This window comes from Schistocerca cancellata, chromosome 11 (assembly GCF_023864275.1).
Source record: "Schistocerca cancellata isolate TAMUIC-IGC-003103 chromosome 11, iqSchCanc2.1, whole genome shotgun sequence".
Classification (NCBI taxonomy): domain Eukaryota; kingdom Metazoa; phylum Arthropoda; class Insecta; order Orthoptera; family Acrididae; genus Schistocerca; species Schistocerca cancellata.
This window is the reverse complement of record NC_064636.1, coordinates 126,999,507-127,005,506: the sequence shown is the minus strand read 5'-3', so window position 1 is coordinate 127,005,506 and position 6,000 is coordinate 126,999,507. Positions and strand designations below refer to the sequence as shown.

The 6,000-nt window shown below is 43.2% G+C and overlaps 1 pseudogene; it reads right to left on the bottom strand.

Annotated features, from left to right (window-relative positions):
- Positions 1–1,547: 1,547 nt before the first annotated feature.
- Positions 1,548–1,666, bottom strand: LOC126109064 (5S ribosomal RNA; annotated as a pseudogene).
- Positions 1,667–6,000: the final 4,334 nt, after the last annotated feature.

Here is a 6,000-nt window from a genome sequence, read left to right as displayed (position 1 = left end):
GGTCTACGGACAGTGTCTGTGATTAGCAATCAAAACATTCCAGGTCCCTAGTTCGAACCTCGCCACTGCTTACATTTGGATAAAAACCGTCAATACTGACGTTCGATGACTTCTGTCATAAGAAATCACCCTCAGTCAGCCAACAGCCTTGTCAGAGAGGGCAGAGGAGCAGAGAGAGGTTCAGGCCACTATTTTGCACTAGGGTTGGGAAACTATCCCAAAGGACGGATTAATCAGCAATGATCAATGGAATGAGGCTGCAGAATACAATGGGAGCCACTTCATTAAAGAAACATAGTGTGACTCACGGGACATTTGGAATATAACTGAAAAAGTGTCATGATGATCTCACCATTGGTAAAAGGATCTGGAATTATGCCTCATTCGTATCTTCTAGAAGGGACTGCCAACAAAATGATAGCGTTTTGCGTGTTGGGGCTCGCCTCTGAATGTCAAAAGTTGGAACGTGGTTGTAAAGCAATAAAATCTTAAAAGGAAACTCTGAGGAACATCTAGGTATTGTGGAATTCAGTAGAGTGAAACAGTAAAGACAAGAATTTTTTTCCAATGAGCATAGAGTAGTATCAACAGCAGCAGAAAATGGTAAAACCGGAGTAGGATTCGTTATAAATAGGATGGTGAGGCAGAGAGTGCCTTATTGTGAATAGACCATAAATAGGATTGTTCAGATCAGAATCGGCACCAAACCAAACTAACAACGATAGTTCAGGTAAACATGTCGACATTGGCAGCGAACGATGAAGAGGTAATACTGTACATAAAGGAAGACCAAAATCTAATAGCCATGGGGAACTGGACTGCAGTCGTTGGGGAAGGAGTAGAAGAATGGTTACATGAGAATATGTGATTGATAGAATGAGAGAGAAGAAAGAGTAATTGAATTCTGCAATAAATTTAAGCTAGTATTATGTAATACATCGTTCAAGAGTGACAAAGGAGGAGATATACTTGTAAAAGGCCAGGGGATAGAGAAATATGTCTCTTAGGTTATATCACGGTCAGGCAGAGATTCCGAAATCAGATACTGGATTGTAAGACGTGCCCAGGAGCTGGTATCGACTCAGACCACAATGATGAAGAGTAAACTGAAGTTTAAGAGACTAACATGAAGAACGAATGCTCAAAGAAGTGGAATATGGAAGCACTAAAGAATGAAGAGATACGCTTGAAGTTCTCTAAGGCCATAGATTCTGCGACGAGGAATAGCTCAGTAGGCAGTTCCGTCGAAGAGTAATAAACACCTTTTAAAAAAAAGCGGTTTCCGAAACTGGAAAGGAAAACGTAAGAGCAAAAATGATAACAGCGAAGCAACCGTGGGTAAAAAAGCACTCCTTCTTCAGGCCACGAGTGGCCTACCGAGACCATCCGACCGCCGTGTCACCCTCAGTGGAGGCTGCGGATAGGAGGGGCGAGGGGTCAGCAGACCGCTCTCCCGGTCGTTAAGATGGTATTCTTGACCGAAGCCGCTACTATTCGGTCGAGTAGCTCCTCAATTGGCATCACGAGGCTGAGTGCACCCCGAAAAAGGGCAACAGCGCATGGCAGGCCCGGATGGTCACCCATGCGAGTGCCGACCACGTCCGACAGCGCTTAACTTCGGTGATCTCACGGGAACCGGTGTATCCACTGCGGCAAGGCCGTTGCCCAGTAACCATGGGTAACAGAAGAAATGTTTCAGTTGATCGATGAAAGGAGCAAAAAACACAACAATATTCAGGATGATTCAGCAATAGAGAACTACAAGTGACTCAGGAATAAAGTAAACAGGAAGTGCATAGAAACTAATGTGAAAAGGCTGCAAGAGAAATTTGAAGAAATCTTAAAAGAAATGAAAGAAATGATTGTCAGAATGGGTGACTCATCATTGAGAAAACTCAAAGGAAGCTTCTGTGGACTTAAAAGCTAGGGACGTAACGTTAAGAGTGCTATGGGAATTCCACTGTTAACTGCAGAAGAGATAGCATATAGGTAGAAAGAGGACGCTGAGGAACTCTATGAGGAGGAGGACTGGTTTGATGATTTGATAGAAGAAGTTAACAGGCGTCGACATAAGAACGATAGGAGATCCAGTATTAGAATCTGAGCGTCGGAAGACTTTTGGTCAAATAAGACAGATGGAATAGACAACATTCTATCAGAATTTCTATAATCACAGAGGGACATGGGAACTAAACAACTAATCTCTTTGGTGTGTAGAATATATGTGGTCTGGAGATATACCACCACACATATAGACAGCCATCATCCAAAGAATTCCGAAGACTGGAAGAGCTGGGAAGTGTGAAAATTATCGTACAATCAGCCTAAAAGCGCATGGAACCAAGTTGCTGACAAGTATTATATGCAGAAGAATGGAATGTGTTTAATGACGATCAGTTTGCCTTCAGAAAAGGTAAGGGCACCAGTGCGGCCGATTTGACTATGCGGTTGATAATGAAAGCAAGACAGAAGAAAAATCAAGACACATTCATAGGTTATGTCGATGTGGGAAAAGCTTTTGACAATTTCAAATGGTGTAAGATGTTCGACATTCTGAGATAAATAGCCTTAAGCTATAGGGAAAGATTAGTAATCAATATTACATACTATAAAAGTAAGTGCACAGGAACGAGTTCCGGGTTGAACGGGGGGCTACATGGTGTCATCACATCAATGGAGAAGGTTTCCATTTTTACCTGAAGGGCGTACTTTTGAAGATTTAAGGGTTGGGAAGTACGCCCTCTAGAAATTTCTACAACATTTCTGAATATTCGAGACTATTCGAGAACCTCCCAGAACATTCGAGGGTGTTCAGGAGCATTCGACAACACTGAAAAATATACTGAAATGTTTCACAATGACCAGGGACTGCCAAGGGAAAAGTGATCATGAGAAAAATTTGCACAATCAACGATAGTATAACGTTCTACGTATCAGGGCTTCGAATGTCAGAAGTTCGAATGTGTTTATTTGACGGCAAGTGAGTTTTGACAAAGTTCCCTACTAAACCATCAAATTAGTTTGACATAAATGTTTGAGAAATCAACTTTGACAAAGAAAAATCATAGTCTCATACCAGCCCAACCAGCCGCTGATCACTGCAGCGCCACCAAAGCCTTGCCCAATAAATATATCCATATCCGAGTTATAAGATATGAGTTGCGTTATAATCGTTGTTGTCGGACCTCCTGAAAGGCTTCACCCCTTCCCCCTTCCATTTTATATGTCCATAGTGTCAAGTCATGAACGTTTCATCTGCGAACGTCAGTAGGATGCCATTGCTCCACCGCAGTAAACACTTTTCAGATAAGCTGTAAGCAGGTATGTGACTCGGCCTTATGGGAATTCCACTCTTTCGAAATCCATCGAGATATTTCCCGTCGCGTGCGTGCTTTGAAAGCAGCGAATGCTTCTCTACATAGTTCCGAGCTGTGCGGTTGCTGGGCTAGGAGAGGGGGGCGGGGGCGTCGAGAAAGACGAGCTGTGGTCACAGAGGAACCGACAACGGTCGTCAGGCGCCGTCGCCAGAGGTCGCCCGATAACATCGGCCGACAGCGGGGTCATTGTGCGTCCGATCTCCGTCAGTTTTGGATAGGGTCGAGAAGGTTAGGTTAGGTTAGAATCTAAAAGTGTGTATGAGGTAGGGCTAGATTTTAACTTCTTACTGTGGGATTAATACCTCGACGCCTCTTTGTTTGGATACGAATGCAACCTAGCGGCTTTTCCTATTAAACAGACGCCGAAGCAACGTGAATCAGCTTTCCTGTCTCTTAAGGAACGTGGCGAGTACTACACATTCTGTCCTCAGTTATCGGTATAACGAGACAGGTTTTACGAATATATGACACGACGAGAGGAACGTTCTGCTACATAATCGAGATAGTTCGTGGTGACTTTAAAAAGCGAGTTGTAAACACTCTGTTTCGCTGTATTTATTTAAAGTTGTACAGAATTACGTCAGTTAACCTTCAATGACTGCCATTTCCACACAAGTGAAAGACAAGCACCAAGTGTAGCATAACCTTTAAAGCACTTATAAGTGGAAATACATACTATATACCACATTTGCAAACCACTTCATAGTAAGAGAATCACTATCCCACGTGCATGAAAAGCCAGCAAACAGTAATAATAATTTCTGGATAACTAATAACAACCTACCACAAAAGAGACCTAGTACCTAGCATATAAAATACACCACCCATTTCACTTAAACAAATTAATCTTGGAGGTTACGATCCCTGTCTAAAATTTCCAATACAGAATTTAGTTATTTTTGGTTTCGAATAAACCTGCGATTTCAGACGATACGTTCCTAACTATATGCCAATTACGATTTTTCCATTCTCAGGATGCCGCAAAGTCACTCTTTGTTGGACCAGACTTATCAGTTCCGGGTGCGAGAACGTAGATCAATGTGACTGAAGAAAATCAAAAGATTTGAATTTCAACGATTATCGGCCGATGTCTGTACGTTCGGAAGATATGATCGGCTATAGTGTGACTACGCACGTAATGGCGTGCTGACTGGAAAAGATCGGCCGTCGCTGGCCGACGTCGGTCGTTGGTGGAATCCACCGATATCGGAGCCACTGTGACCGCAGCCTAAAAGGGGGGGGGGGGGCGGGAGGGGGGCTGCTCTTCTGGAGAACTGTGCTGTGATGCCAGAGTCTCTCAAATTTCCTGGGAGCTGCACTCGTACCTTCGGAACAGGAAGATTCAGGTTCTAATGTTCCATCGATGTTGAGGTCATTCATTACATTCAGACTACAAACCCGGAATGGGGAAAGGAAACGGCGGTGTTATTCGCCTCGGATAAATTCCATCGTGCACATAAATTGATGTCTCCTCTTCTCACTCCGTCACAGCCAACGAGAGAGTGTCTGTCATAACCGATTTTGGGAAACTAAGGAGAACCTTAATTGTGGTCGTCTAACGGTGATTTCAACCGACGTCCTCCTGAATAAGCTTCCACTATCTTACCACTGCGAGCTCTTGTTCGGTGAAACAGCAACAGCGGGGAATCCAGAAAACTTTTCACTCAGACCAGACACACAAATCGTAGAAACTGATGAACAGGAGGACTCCATCTTCCTAGATTACTTAAAGGTATTCCAAATTATAGCTTTACGTTAAGTAATAACCACAGCACGATCGTACGGAGTATCTTTGAAGATTCGTACGATCTCAATAAAATACTTCATTGAAGCTATACTAGGTCTATCCAGAAAACTCGGGAACATTCACAACAACAAAAAATTTAGTCTTATTTTTTACTCATTGTGCATGGTCTCCTTCGAAATAGTTTCCTTCACAAATGATACATCGCTCCCAACGCTGTTTTCGCTTCCACAAGCACTCTTGGTACGCCCCTTACAGTATGCTAATTGTCTTTTATCTCGCCTATCGTTGCAAATCTTCGTACTTTCAATGGGATTTTCTGCTTCAGAAATAAAAAACAGTCCGTAGTGTTCAGGTCTGGAGAGTATGGAAGATGAAGCAACACGGTGATTTGGTTTTTTCTGCAACAGTCACCCACCAACAGGGATGAACTTGTGGGTGCGTTGTCATAGTGCAAGAGCCATGAACTGTCTCGTCACATTCCAGGCCGTTTCTTTATCACGCTTTCTCACAGGCGTCGCAACACGTCCCAATAGTACCATAGATTAACAGTTTCTCCCTGTGGAACGAATGCATAAGGAACTAATCCTTTAAACTGGTAGAAAACTGTCAGCTTAGCTTTGACATCTGACCTCACCTGACGAGCTTTCTTTGGTCTTGGAGAACTTTTCCCGACCCATTCCGATGATCGAGCTTTGGTCTCAAGATCATAAACGTAAACCCACGTGACATCAACAGCTATGATTCTCTTAAAGAACATCTCGTTCTCATTTGTGCAATAGAAAAATCCCTTCACAGGTTGCAAGGTGAATATCTTTCTTGTCTTGACTCATGAGCCGTGGGACAATCTTGGCGGCAACACGAAGCATTCCAAGATGC